Raw genomic sequence first — 15628 nt, 5'->3', positions numbered from 1 at the left:
AAGAAAATCCGAAGATGATCAAAATAGGGACCATAATGAACGAAGAAAGAGAAGCTTCCTTAACCAAACTACTTAAAGAATACGCGGATGTATTCGCCTGGAAGTTAGGAGACATGTCGGGGATTGATCCAAAAATAATCCAACACGAGTTACGCAACAAACCAGGCACGCCGCCTTTCAGGCAAAAAATAAGAAAAGTTGCACCGGAGTATCATAAGGCAGTAGAGAAAGAGCTCCGGAAATTACTAGAAGCAGGCTTCATCAAGGAAGTCAAGTAACCAACATGGATCTCGAACATGGTCATCGTTCCTAAGAAAACCGGAGGGGTTAGATATGCATCGACTTTACTAACCTCAACAAGGCATGTCCAAAAGACAGCTATCCACTACCGAGCATAGATCAACTGGTTGAAGCAGTGGAAGGGTACGAAGAGCTGTCATTCATGGATGGATATTCTGGTTACAACCAAGTAGCCCTGGCAGAAGAAGATCAACAACACACATCATTCTACACCCCGCACGGCCTTTATTGCTACACTAGAATGCCCTTGGACTTCGAAACGCAGGGGCAACTTACCAGAAATGGTCGATGCTATCTTCAAGCCATGGATTGGTAGTACCCTAGAAGTCTACGTTGATGACATGCTCGTCAAAAGTAGGCTGCGCAAAGATCACCAAGACCTGAGAGATATTTTGAAGCAATGAGGAAACATCACATGAAAGTAAATCCAGAAAAATGCACCTTCGGTGTCACCTCAGGGAAATTCTCGGATATCTGGTAACAAAAAGGGGCATTGAGGTAGACCCCGCAAAGATTCAGGCCATAGTAAATGCCATCTCCGAAGAATTTAAAAGAAGTGCAAAAGCTCAATGGGTCCTTAGCAGCCTTGGGCAGATTTATTGCCCGATCCTCGGACAAATGCAAACATTTTTTCAATATTCTCAAAAAAGGGAGTAAGTTTGAATGGACCGCAGAATGAAGAAGCCTTCCAAAAATCAAGGAATACCTGGCTTCAATTCCAATCCTACAAACCTGATCCTGATGAGGTTTTGGCATTGTACATAGCAGCGACAGAAGACGCAGTTAGCGCAGTGTTGGTCAAAACCAATACGAAGATAGAACAACCTATCTATTATGTCAGCAAGACCCTCAATTCTGCGGAAAGGAATTACACGAAGATCGAACAACTCATCCTGGCATTAGTATGGGCTACTCAAAAGCTGAGAACCTATTTCCTAACTCACTTCATCCGCGTCCCATGCAAAGCACCATTGGAAGCAGTCCTCAAAAGCGCGGGAAAAGTAGGAGAATAGCCAAGTGGAACACCCACCTGGACCAATTCAACATCATCATGAAATTCAACACTCCCAAAAATCCCAAGTATTGGCGGATTTCTTAGCAGACCTCCCCCTGGACAACGATGAAGAGATTAGGGGAATACCAGAAGGACGAGGAAAAAGGATCCAGTTGATGTCCTCGAACCCACGAGTCAAAGACGATGGGAAGTCTTCGTTGATGGTTCCAAAAATAAGGAAGGGGCGGAATAGGCATTGTCATCACCACCCCAACTGGAGAAAGGATCGTACAGGCACTCAGGTTAGAATTCAAAGAGCATACTAACAACATCGTCGAATACGAGGCAGTCGTACATGCCCTCCGCTTGATAATAGGGGGGGTAACTGATGTAAGACTGACAAGTGATTCGCAGCTTGTCATACGGCAAATAGGGTTCGAATACAATGTACGACGACACCCTCTCAGCTTACATGGCCTTGGTCCAAACATTGGCATCACAAATTCCGAACATCAAGTTCGGCACTTATGCAGGAGAAGATCTCAGGCACGCGGATGCCCTAGCATATATATCATCCATGCTGAAGGACAAGATATCGAAGCTATCAAAATAACAAGGGTATACGAGCCTTCGATTGCATCACAATTTTCCTTTGCTACAATCAAGATACAGTGGAAGAAAATATCGAAGATCAGGTGGGAGAAGACATCCATAACGATTTTGACGAAGAAGATATCCTGTCAAGAGCAAATCAAGACGAAGATTTCAACGAAGATGATTGGAGAATGATGATCATGCGTTTCTCAAGGATGGAACCTTACCCGCGGATCATAAACAACCAGGAAAATACTCTCCAAAGTAGGAAGATATGATCTTCGGGATGGGGTCCTGTACAAGAAATCTTTCCTCGGACCGTTACTACGTTGCTTATCCAGGAAAGAGGGGCATCGAATTCTAAACGACATCCATTATGGTGACGCAGGGAATCATAGCGGCATGAGATCACTAGCCGACAAAGCAAAAATGCAAGGATATTACTGGCCCACAATGATACAAGATGCTGCAAGAATGTCCCGACGATGTGAAGAATGTCAGCGTTTCGCCAAAAAGATACACGCCAGCAACAACGTTGAATTCTGTGGATAGTCCGTGGCCATTTGCAAAATGGGGCATAGATATCGTTGGGCCTTTCATCGAAGGATCAGGGAAAAGACGATTTTTGATAGTAGCCACGGACTACTTCAGTAAATGGGTGGAAGCCAAAGCCTTAGCCAGGATCAGAGACGTGTGTTTACTTTCATATTCCAAAACATCATTTGCAGGTTCGGCATACCAGCGGAAATCGTGTCCGATAATGGTAAACAATTACAGGGGAAAAACATAGACATGCTCTTCGACACTTTCAAAATAAGGAAACAAGTCCACCCCCATATACCCTCAAAGCAACGGACAAGCGGAAGCTACTAACAAGACCCTCGCCCTTATCCTCAAAAAGCAATTAGACGAACAAGGGGCGATGGTGTGAACAGCTACACAATGTATTATGGGCATACAGGACAACACGAAGATCTGCCACGGGGAGTCCCCATTTCTCCTCACTTATGGAGCTGAAGCAGTCATCCCAACAGAGATCCTCATGCCAACCACAAAGACCGAAGCATGGGAGAAAAATCTCACAACAGACATGATGTTAGAGAGACTGGACGACCTGGAAGAAAGGAGGGAAGCAGCATTGCAAAAGATGGAAAATTATCAACGAGATTAGCGAGAGATACAACAAAAAGGTTAAGCTTCGAAATTTTGTAGAAGGGCAGTATGTGCTAAGAACAATCCCGCAGTATCAACGAGAGAAGAAATGGGGAAAGTTAGCACCTACATGGGGAGGACCTTTTATAATACACGACATTGCGGGAAACGGTTCCTACTATCTTCGCAATCTGAAAGGCGAGGTCCTCCGCACCCTTGGAATGCTAAATGGCTCAAACCGTACTACCCATAGGAGCAGCGCAGCTTTGCATCTGCGTGAAGAATACCAGAAGAAGAAGGCAGCGTAACCGCTTACATGTTTCTATCTCTGGACGAGGAGTAGCAGGCCTCAACCTATCAATCAAACAAACTTTTTGAAATCTTCAAGCAAACGAAATGGTCAAAAGGCCCGCTGGGTGAACGCATGTACATTACATAAAAATTAACAATATTGGGGAAAGTAGTTAATCTACAATCTCTCAGGGCTCCCCTATCAGTGTCTATGAGTGTAAGACCAGGGGGAAGGCACCCAGCAGAAAGAGATACCCAACCAATTTTAAGGCAGCGGGTCGACGGAATGGGTGCATGTAAATATTTCAAATAAGCATCCCATATCCTAGAACGCTGCCTCGGCCCCCACCGTTTGGGAATCCTCTGGCCCAGGATTCGCCAGCGGGGTGACAGGTCTCAAGACGATCACGAAGGTATTTACCTTCGGTGTCGCACCCAAACACTCTAACTTTTTACAAAGCAAGTTATTTCTATTTAACTTCACAATACTTAAAATAAAAATGAATTGATAACGCAGGTATGCCAAAAGGATGATCCATTTCATAAAGAGTTGATTACAAGTTCAGCAAATAATAAGAAAGCAGAAACACATCAAAAAATGATCCGAAATTATATAATCAACAAGGATCAACTTTCTATGACTAATAAAAGAAATCTACTTGGACGATACAGCTCCATCAACAGGGTTGTCTTGCGAGATGAAGGTACGCTACCACCTGAAGAAGGCCCAGAAGAACCAGGCAAGGGCGCGGGGGGGACGACGCGGATAATTCTTGACAAGACCATGTTCGACTTTAAGATCAAGTTCAATCTTGTCTAGGACTTTGTTGGTCCTCAGCCAACTGACATCGAGCTTTATAGTGATAACAGCGGTCCGCTGGTTGGCCTGAGACCAATGCAGATAGGCGTTCCGCCTCTTTGGAGGCAATCTGCTGCTTCCTCACGAGACGCGGCCAACCCTTTGAAATAGTTGGCTTGTCCTTCCTGCTGCACTAAGGCAGATTGAGCTTTTTTAAGCTCATCATTTGCTGCGTGAAGCTGTCCCTCGAGTGCTGAAAACAAGAAATACCAAGGGGTTAAAACAAAGAAATAACAGAATCACACTCGATAAAACGAGGTTATACCTTCGACATTAGCCGAAGCCTCTTCATACTCATTAACAACTGCGTCCCGTGCCTCATCAAGAAAGTCATATTCGTCGGATATTTCTTATAATCCTTTGAAGGTTCGTAAGAGCAAATTGACTCGTCTAAGTCTACCTGCTTCATTGAATCCAAGTGACGAAGATGGTTGACTTCATCATTCATCTCCCCCATCCTTTTATGGAGTCGATACACATTCACTTCAAGATCTCTCTCAGACTCCACTTGGCGGGCAACATCAGCTCGAGACGCTGCTAGGGCTTTACTAAGAGCGCAACCTCAGCCCTAGCATTCTCTCTTTTCGGTAAGACGCAGCATACTATCCCTAACCCCGGGGCCTAAGAAAGAACGAGCCTGGTAACTTCTTCCAAAAGGCGCACTCTAGCCTCTAAGTCCGAAGCATGTCCTCGAGCTTCCGCAGGTTATCACGCGTCCATAGCAGCGTACCATTAAACAGACGACGGTCATGATTGTACTTATTTTGCATATCAACCATCAGTGTTCGTTTTCACGCCACTCAGCTGCTAAGGCGTTGTGCTCATCAGCACGAGCGTTCCACTTTACGGCTTCGCTTTTCAACTTACCCACCAACTCTGCAATACGGGATTTCTGTCGTTCCCTTTCTTTCCGAAGCCATATATGCTCGGGGACTCCACCCACTGAAGATAGGGTGGGGAGACTCAGACAGAACACCAAAGTACAAATAGGGAATCACGAGGAGTGAAAGATCGTAAAATACGAACCTGTGAGGGACGAGATATTTCTGCGAGTCTGCTCCAATTCGTTGCGGACTATAGCAAGTTGAACGAAGACTCTCCTCAGCGTTACCCAGCTGTTCTTTTCCTTAAGACGGCCCTCAGTTCATTTTTCCACTTCAGCCGCAGACAGTTCCTCTTCTCTATGACGAAGCTTAGCCTCCAACTTTAAAGACTTTGCTTTGAAGAATTGGTATAGAACATGGTTACAATGTTCGCTCCTCATCATCTATGTCACAAACAACAAACATTATTACACCGAAGGGGTCGAATATCACGAAGAATACAATGTTCGGATATCATGAAGAAAAAAGCACAAGGATTTACCTCTAAGACACGCTGCTGGGGAAAACCGTATTGGTACCCATCAGCTATGGCCATCATATCAGCAACAGAGGATAGAGGGTCAACCACTAGGTTAGCTTACGAAGCTCTCAGATTCTTCTCCCACATCTCAGCAACACGGGCCTCAGAAGACAATTGCATCGTCTGACGAGTATTAGCGTCAGAATTCTTCTCACCAGTGACCACTGGGGCAGGATTAGGGACGAACATCAGATTCTTCTTCTTAATCCAAGCCAAGATGGCATCTTCACCTTCAGGCATCAGCGAGTGAGGGAAATCCTCTAAAGGAGACTCAACCGCAGACTTCCCCTTGGCTGTTACCTCCTCACCCGCGCAAGTTTCGACATCACAACCCTCAGCATGACCACCTGCGTTTTCAGCCTGCTGACCAGTGGCACCCTCTTTACCAAGATTCCCAAGCAGATCCCAATCATCATTTGGGGAAGCAATGAGAAGTCTTCGGCAAGACCCATGGCAGCGTTTACATCAAAGGATTCCCCTGCGGAATATATCCTACCAAAGGAAAATTCAGGGGAAATAACGGGCAGAGTACCACAACCTCACCACCCACAAATTCACACACACCAGTATTATCGCCAACAGGGGCAGATCCCTCGCCAGTACCACCTGCGGTAATATTACCCTCAGACTCACCATCACCACCCGCGGCAACTTCTTCTTCACCATCACCACCCGCGACAACTTCTTCTTCACCATTACCACCCTCGTCATCAGGAGGAGAAGTATCAGTGCGCTCTTCTCCATCAGACATTTCTTTATCCTTAGAAAACCCTTCGTTCACAAGACTAGTAACCTCCTCATAAACCTCAGTCTCACCGGTCACAACAGTAGAAGATTGTTTGGGTCCAATTTTCTTCTTCTTCGACACCTACAAACCAGTACACGTCCCAACAAAGGCTCATTTTCTCCCTCACTTAAAAAATGTTTTTTCAACCAAGGAAAAAAAAGGGGCAAATAGAATAGAGAATATAAGAAGAAACTGTACCTTGGCAGTAGCGGCACTTTTCGGTGGAAGGGTAGCACCAGAACCCTCCTCCTCATCTCCATCAACGACATCAAGAGCGTAAGGAAAACTCATTCCCGCAAAATTCAGACGCCAAGGACAGAAATCTCCATAACGAGCAGGAGGAGTTTCACGAGGCTTGCTGTTTTCAGAAGGACGCCAACCGCGCGGACCAGGAATCCAACCGTAATCCCAAGGGCCAACAATTTCAATGAAAGTAGCATGCCACTCATAATCATGATCACGCTTAAACCTTTCACGAGCAGGAAAGAGTTTCCGTTTAGCAGATCCCTCGGTGCCAGGAATATACTTCAACTTGGCATCGCTCACCTCACTTAAAAGACGAATTTCACCCCGAGGAGCGGCAATGTTACGAAGACTAACATTCCACCATTTACGATTCCTACTGTTGACATAATCCCCAAATGAGCTATTAAAATTTTGAGGAGTGTACCACTCTCTCTCAGCAGGATTTGGAACATAGCAGGTCATCGTCGTCCCCCCCTTGCTCCGCAGATAACATTCCTTCAGTGCACGAAGATAATTCCCAGACAATTGCGACACAGAACGATTATGAGTGTTTGTGGAAGAACCTTCACGACTAGCCAACACATCATAATAAAAGGAGTCACCCGACTTATACAGGGGCAACATAAGACCCGCCTCGAAGGCTCCAACCGTAGTCAACAGATGAAACTCATCAAACTGATACTTTGAGATGAGTTCGTAAGTGATATCATCATCAGGGGCATAGAAGCGAACCTCAAAGGCTTGAAGATCATGTTTTCCTTCAAGATCAATATGCTTGAAAATGACCTTCTTCCTACCAACTGAAACACTGCGTATCACTGGGGCAGCCTCTTCCTCGTCTGCGGAATCTGACGTAGGACTCAATTCTGAAGCCTTCCTTTTGGAAGGAAGATTTTTAGGTGGATCAGCTTTCAACGTAGTACCCTTGGAGTACTTCCCCTTGAAAGAAACTGTTGGGAGAGGCGGCAAAGAACTCTGTAGGGACACTGAAGGAGGATCCATGGAGCGAAGGGGCGGAACACCCAATGTTTCACTACGAGGAGGAGCAGCCCGCGCACTCCTAGAATCATCACGAGGAGGAGGAGCCTGCGTACTCCTAGAATCTTCATGAGGACGAGAAGGAGCGCGGTTAATAGCGTACCTAGACCCAGAAGGACCCTTCGGAGGATCCCCTTTCTTAGTAGGCAAAGCCTTCGTACCAGAAGAAGATGAAACCCTATGACCGCGAGGATCCGTTTGCGAAGATTTAGAGGAACCTCCCCCAAGTGGAGATCTATCAGAATCCCTACACGGAGGAGATCTTGGCGGACTAGACGGCGGGGGTCTGGTAAGGAGACCGCGGATGATCAGACATAGCTACAAGGAAACACAAAAATAGTTTAGAGGAGAATACGAGGGGATCACTAAAGATCAAAAAACCCAGAAACTGATGGTTCATCTGGATTAACATCAAAAACCCTAAAATCTGAAAATAATCAGAAATACCCCATCAGACTCCAGAGATGACACTTAGATACAGACTTATAGACTTTATAACAAAGAACAGGGGCAAGCATATATGCTTCGACATATGTGTTCTTCGTCACAAAGACAAAAGTACAGCAGCAGAAGACAAACGGGTAGATACAAACAGCAGAAGATAAATCAATGATAGAAATAATGAAAAACCCCATACCTGTATAAAAGAGGACGACAAGCACAAACCCCAGACGAAGATAGAAAAATCAGAGAAATCGAAATCCAATTATCTTTAATACAGGGGCAGCAGCAGTCGAAAGCGAAAAAGTCCGAAAAATTGAAAATAGGTTATCTTCCTCACAAGGACGACGATAATAAATGACTAAAGAACAAGAAGAGAAAACAAAAACCACATGAAGAGGATGAGCACTGACAAGAAGAGGATGAACACTGACAAGAAGAGGATAAAATTTATTTTCACATTCTCTTTCCTATTTATAAAGCTAGAGAAGACAATAAATGTCCCTCGTACCAAGGAGCAGTTAATGCAAAAGTGGGGAACGTGCCCATATTTATAGGGGAAGTTATTTCAGGAGAGATGAAACGTGTGCGACGATCTTTCTTCTTCTAAACTGCAAAATACGCCCAGGTCAGAAGAAGAGGGGAAAATTGTATGTACACATTTCATCGTCCACCACGTGTACAGGAAGAGACACGTGGAAAGTATGCAAAGCGAGGAATCAAAACATAATAATAAGCATTCATAACCTAGGGGAGCATCTCATCAGAAAATATCACCGGTCAGCAGATCTGACGGTCAAGGACTGAGGATCACAGAGGTATGATGGCAAAGAGGAGCACCAGATAATACCCCTCGGATGTTAGTACATCCTATCCCGAGGAAGATCCAAGATCAACGGATGAGAGAGAGATTTACAGACACGGATGTGACCAGACTAAGAGACACTTGTCTGACACGAGCGGACGTCCAACTGCCCGCATTAAATACCAAGAGATATACACGCGTCAATCAGATCGTGGAATAAGCGAGGATAGATCTTCATATTCAAGCTTAGACCGCAGCATATACCAAAGACCTCTGCATAATGGGAACAAATCACAAGAAGATAAGGTTGCAACGGCATCTCATAAGTAGGAGCCACGTTTCAACCCTATAAATACCCCTATCCACTAAGATAGAAGGGGTCGACCAATCCACAATCCTTAGAAGAGAACTGAAGAGAGAGAAAAAGGAAGAGTAAGTAAACCCCCTGCTTCCGCAGATTAATGTATATTCAAAATTCATTCGTCTTTGTAAATATTCAATAATAGTGAAACACCAACCCCCGTGGACGTAGGCCTTAGTGCCGAACCACGTAAATCTCCATCTTATTTATATTTCAGCACTTTTATATTCAACGCATATCCCTTTTGATTCGTATTTATGTTCGTGTTTGTAGTCTTACTCTTCATACGATCATTTTCCTGATATTATTCGACTAGGCAGTGATGAGCCCGAGGGCTTTGAGTCGATGAACCGATAGTATCGTCTATTTTATGCATGTGGTATTTAATTCAAGAGTTTTTAGTATGTGCCAACATTGTTTTTGAACACGTAGGGTGTCCTCGTGATTTATGTGTTCACACTGGTGTATCAACGTAAAGAGGGTTTTTGATGCTTCATAAAAAAGTAAATATGGTTTTTTTAGTTGAATAAGATTAGATAAAGAGACTTTGAGATTGATAAATCTGGATGAAACTCCTTGCATGGTTGAGATCAGAAGTTGTGTCCAACGCTTCGAATAAGGTAAAGAGAATACTTCCTCAAACTATTCACATCGCAAATTGATAGGCACATTTTTGTGTCTTATATAATCTCAATTGTATATATTATTAGTGCTCGATTTTATATTTATTATGGATTTTTATGTCCCTGTAGGTATTTTTGGAGAAATAAGCTTTTGCAGCGAAATTGGCTAAAAAAAGTGGTTTTTGCGCTCGTGGGAGAAAATTACTATACGGACTCTCACTTTGGATAAGGGGAGGTCATCTTCTTCATTTGAAATTTGAATTTTGGAGGGAAAATAAGAACAAAATTAGGGTTGAAGAATTGAAGGTGTTCTAGGGAGATTCAATGGCTGATATCAAATGGGTTTGTTCCTCTTGGCTAAACAGGGCTGGTAATGGTCTTATTTTTTCCCAGAATTGGCTAGACAATCCGCAGGAGATGAATCAAGTTTTATAGTTTTTGGCGGAAAAATATGCATGCAACTGGCAGAGTTGGGGATTGAATTCGATCGATTTCCAGAGTGATTCAATGGCTGAAAATGATTGGGTTTACTCCCTAGGCCTAAACAGGCCTGGTGAAGTCTTTTGTTTGAACCCAAATTGGCTAGAATAGCCGGAAAAAAAAATAGAAGTCAGGTTTTGCACGGGTCTCTGTATGACTTATTTTTGGAATTCTAGGAAGACTAAAGGCAAGAAACTCTTCCCGAAGATACATATCTATCTAAGGAAGAGTTTGAGATAAGTTGGAAAGCTCAGAAACGCGTGAAACAATTTTGGGAAGAGATTATTGCCGTAACTGCCAAGAAAAGAAAAGAAGAGATTTTGAGAAGTTTTGGGGAGATTAAATCGCTCTGTTGGCTATATATAAGTTTCTGGGAGTTCATAGAAGGGAGTCGAGACTTTGGGGGACCGAGATGAGGGCTTGGTGAAGCTGCAGAGGTGAAAATCAAGAGTTGCAGAGAAGACGTTTCTTCTGCTGAAGAACAACGTCATAGAGTGGTTTACAACGTTTTCTGCTGAAGAACAACGTCGTACAACACTTCGCAACTTAGCATGAAACCGTTACCTAATCTTTCAAATCCAATACCTTTGTAACATCTTTGCAACAACTATTCCTGTTAGAATTTATTTGTAAGGGCAGCTTCCATAACAGTGGATTTTGTAACAATTAAATCTGTTACAGATTCACTTCTTCAATAAAAACACCTATTTGATCCATGATTAAATATTTTGAGCGTTTTTTTGACATGAGGAGCTAAACCCCAACACTGGGATGATGGAGGAAGCCCTATTTCACAATCACTTGGTAACTATAATTGATTCTTTATGACTTTTGTACTTGTTTTAGTCAATTTATGATTTTTCTTGATTAGTTGTGATTTTGTTTGATGTCGCATGCTGGGTTTTAGGAACTTTTGATGGGTCATGCTTGTGATTTACATATAATGCTTTATAAAATCTACTTTTGGCAAAGAAAAGAGTCAACAAAAGAGCTAGAATTGTTATGAGTCATTATATGAACCAATTGAATGTGATTAGTGGTGAAATCCTAAGTCTCAGTACCTCTCGATATTCGTGACAACCTTGTGAATATTTTAGTATTTTTATCTTAGTTCTTAAATCAAACCTTTACACAATCCGAGTTGAACGAACTTTACTACCACTTTCAAAACTACATCAATTTTTGGCGCCGCCGACGCGGATTTGTATTAGGTTTTAGGTTTTAGATTATTTATTTTAGAATTTTTGTCTCTTTTACGCCTTTGGTATTTTTCGATTCTTTTCAGATTGGAGCGAAGCTACAAGGAAAGAAAAAAGTACTATAAAAGGAAAGCATCGCCAAAGAAGGAAAGAAGAGGAATCCGAAAGGAGTGAAGAAGAATATTTTGTATATAGTTATTTTGTTTTATTTTTAGAAACTGTAAATAGGGTTTTAGTTTTTGTAATTTTTCTTTTTATTTTTGGACACTTTTTGGACTTTATTTTTGGACTGGACATTATTTTTTAAAACCCTACGGAAGGGTTAAGATTAAATATAAACTGTTTGCAGGGAAGGACGACAGTTACGATACTGTCTCGGCCCCTCGGGTTCGTACACTGACATCGGAGTCGGTGGCCTGAGTCGACTTCAACGGTTCATCGCCCGTCTGGTACGGGAGGTAAGACTCTATCCACCCACGAATCCCCTGTCAGTGGGTTTTATTTTGTGTGACAACTCACACCCCTGCAATAGAATGTCGAACTGGTATTACAAGAGCCAATACAACGAATATCCGACTGAGTTTCAAAATGGACGTTACTACTTTGACCATAATGTGAATAGTGGTTGGGAACATCAGCCTTTTCAAGGTTATGGCTCATACCTTGATGAGCCCAATTACTATCCACACACGCACCGGTCATACGAGCAAAATTCTTATATTTCTCCTTTAGAAGAGTCCCTCAGGAAATTAGAGGAGTCGACACGTAAGTTAGCTGAGATGAATAACTTAGTTTATGACGAAAGAGAACTTTCTATAGAGGAATCCTTCAAGTTGATAGCTGAGACGAACGAAAGAATTGCTCGAAATAATCTTAATTTCCAATACAGTGATTCCAATAGTACCCTTGAAAATGAGGATAGTTATTTGCATAATCAAGATGACGAGGATAAAATTGGTAACACTACTTGTTTAGATGAGGTTCAACCATTTTCATGTTATTATGATGATTATGATGTAGATAGTGTTGATGAAGAATTTGAAATATGTAGGCATAGTGATCAGGAATTTGTTACTCCAAATGAACTTTATGATGATAGTGTTATTTCTGGTTCAGATCCCGATAATTTTTGATTATTCACCTATTCAAAAGGACGAGGATTTGATTAGAGATACCACTTCTTTAGATGATGTAGTATTTCCTTTTGATTACGAAGTCGATAATGGTTTAGAGGAACGAGTTTATTCTGAGAATACCGTTTTAGAGTCTAGCGATTTAGAAACAATGGTCTTAGACGAAGAAAATGAACTCGTACAGCTATTAAATATGAGTGAGGATGCGTCACTTGAGTATAACCTAGAAGAAGCAATTGACTATTTTCAGGATTCCAACGATCTAGAAATTAAGGAAATTGTAGCTAGTCTATCTAGAGATACCCAAAACTCTAAGTTTGGGGGTGATTATCATTCTCCATGTGCCTTAACTCTTAGAAAGGTCCCTCACTTCGGACTTGACATATGTGCCTCAACCATTTTGCAAGATTATCTTCATACACGTTTTCCTGAACCTAGTGATGTCCATAAGGAAGTTCAGTTGTTAGAAACCCATCCTCTGGTTGATGAAGTTAGACCAGGCTATGATACCAAGATCGACTTTGTTTTCCCACCAAATATTTTTCAACCAATTGTGGGAACGTATAAATTTCAGATGTGTCAATTATTTAGTTTTGAGACTAAACCTAATTACTTTAAGAGATTAGGGTCGATACATTTGCTTAAGATTGACCACCAGTTTCATCGTGGTCGATTGTGTGAGTCAAAACTGATTGACTTTAAGGATCCTCAATTATTCAGGTTATTATTATGTGCTTTTAAATTTTTACTTGAGTTTCTTCAGACTCTAATACCTGAAACGGATCTTAGCTTTGAGGAATTCCAACCCATGAAAATATTTTATTTGGACCCAGTTTTAGAACCTGAACCTGAACCACAGCTAGATGTAGTTGTCTTAAACAGGAAACTAGACAAGGGCGTTCTTTATTTGTTTATTTTCTTGACAGGTTGCAGATTCCTTTTATTTGTGATAGCTCTATTTGGTTTTGATGACCCACAGAAATTTCGGCTATTATTTTATGATTCTATGAGGTGATTAATCCTTTCTTAGTCTGGCTGAAGACTTTAAACTTAGCACTTCTTGGGAGGTAACCCAACATTCATGCGACACGGTAATATCTTTCCTTATCTCTTTTGCTTCAAATGGTAACAGTTTCTCCTTGTTCATGATTTTAATTTCATCTTTAGAACATTGAGGACAATGTTAGATTTAAGTTTGGGGGTATGGGAGAAACTTTTTAGTTGCAGTATGAATAAATAAACTCCAGAGCTTAGAAATTTATGCCTATTTAGGATGGCACTAACTAATCTAAGTGGATGGAAGCATTTTGATCGTAGGAGTTGAGGAACCAATCTGATTAGATGGAAACATCTAGAAGAGTCTATTCATAAAAGCACAGAGCTCAGGTGTTAGAAATAACATGATAGTTTCACCATCTCTTGTTGAGTCCTTTTCACTTCTACTTTTATTTTATTTTGTTTTTAAACCATGTTTCTCTAAGTGATAGGTGGGGCCCACGATTCAAGTTGTTACCAATGCTAGGGTGAATTAGAGTGATTGAGTTACAAAGAAAAAAAAAATCAGACCAATTAGACCAAACGGATCAAAAAAAATAAAATGAATGAATGAAACGAAAAAGCTAAAAAAAAAATTCAGTGAATAAAGTCGACCACTGGTTCCCTTGTATATGCCAGATGTGTCGAACTAGAATTAGGATTATCGATCACTGGTTCCCGTGTATATGCCAGTGTGTTGATATTAGTTAGACTAGTATCTTAATCCATTAAGATAGGTACATTTTGGCGGAGGCCTTCAGACAGATATGGGAAACGCCGTTCACTTAGTAAACATCAAAACCATCTATGTTTTTCTCTATATCCATCTTCTTGATCTATCCATGTGATTAGTTTTGACTCCGGATATTGATGTCCATAGTGCGACTATCTGAGTAGAGCTCTGTCACTTTATATGAATTTTAGTATGCTTGAGTGCAAACTCGTGTACATCAATTGGAATTTCGCATCAGGGGACTTCCTCCTGTAGTCAATAAGTATGCCAACCAAGGAGATTCTTTAGTGCCTTCCAAGGTTCTGCCTAGATAGCTAGGGTCTGGAGTGTAAAGGTTTTGTGGGTATATCTCTTGTAAGCCCTCCGGAGACAACACTCCGCCACTAGGGACACTTAGGGGTTTAAAGGCTTATTGCATACGCTAAATGCAATCGACGATGCCTACGTCAGTGAGTTAGGATTTTATTTTATTTAATTTACTCGAGGACTAGCAAATAATAAGTTTGGGGGTATTTGATAGGCACATTTTTTTGTCTTATATAATCTCAATTGTATATATTATTAGTGCTCGATTTTATATTTATTATGGCTTTTTATGTCCCTGTAGGTATTTTTGGAGAAATAAGCTTTTGCGGCGAAATTGGCTAAAAAAGTGGTTTTTGCGCTCGTGGGAGAAAATTACTATACGGACTATCACTTTGGATAAGGGGAGGTCATCTTCTTCATTTGAAATTTGAATTTTGGAGGGAAAATAAGAACAAAATTAGGGTTGAAGAATTGAAGGTGTTCTAGGGAGATTCAATGGCTGGAATCAAATGGGTTTGTTCCTCTTGGCTAAACAAGGCTGGTAATGGTCTTATTTTTGCCCAGAATTGGATAGACAATCCGCAAGAGATGAATCAAGTTTTATAGTTTTTGGCGGGAAAAATATGCATGCAACTGGCAGAGTTGGGTATTGAATTCGACCGATTTCCAGAGTGATTCAATGGCTGAAATTGATTGGGTTTACTCCCTAGACCTAAACAGGCCTGGTGAAGTCTTTTATTTGAGCCCAAATTAGCTAGAATAGCCGGAAAAAGAAATAGAAGTCAGGTTTTGCACGGGTCTCTGTATGACTTATTTTTGGAATTTTAGGAAGACTAAAGGCAACAAA

This window comes from Papaver somniferum, chromosome 9, assembly GCF_003573695.1.
Source record: "Papaver somniferum cultivar HN1 chromosome 9, ASM357369v1, whole genome shotgun sequence".
NCBI classification, from domain to species: Eukaryota; Viridiplantae; Streptophyta; class Magnoliopsida; order Ranunculales; family Papaveraceae; genus Papaver; species Papaver somniferum.
This window is presented reverse-complemented; position numbering follows the sequence as displayed.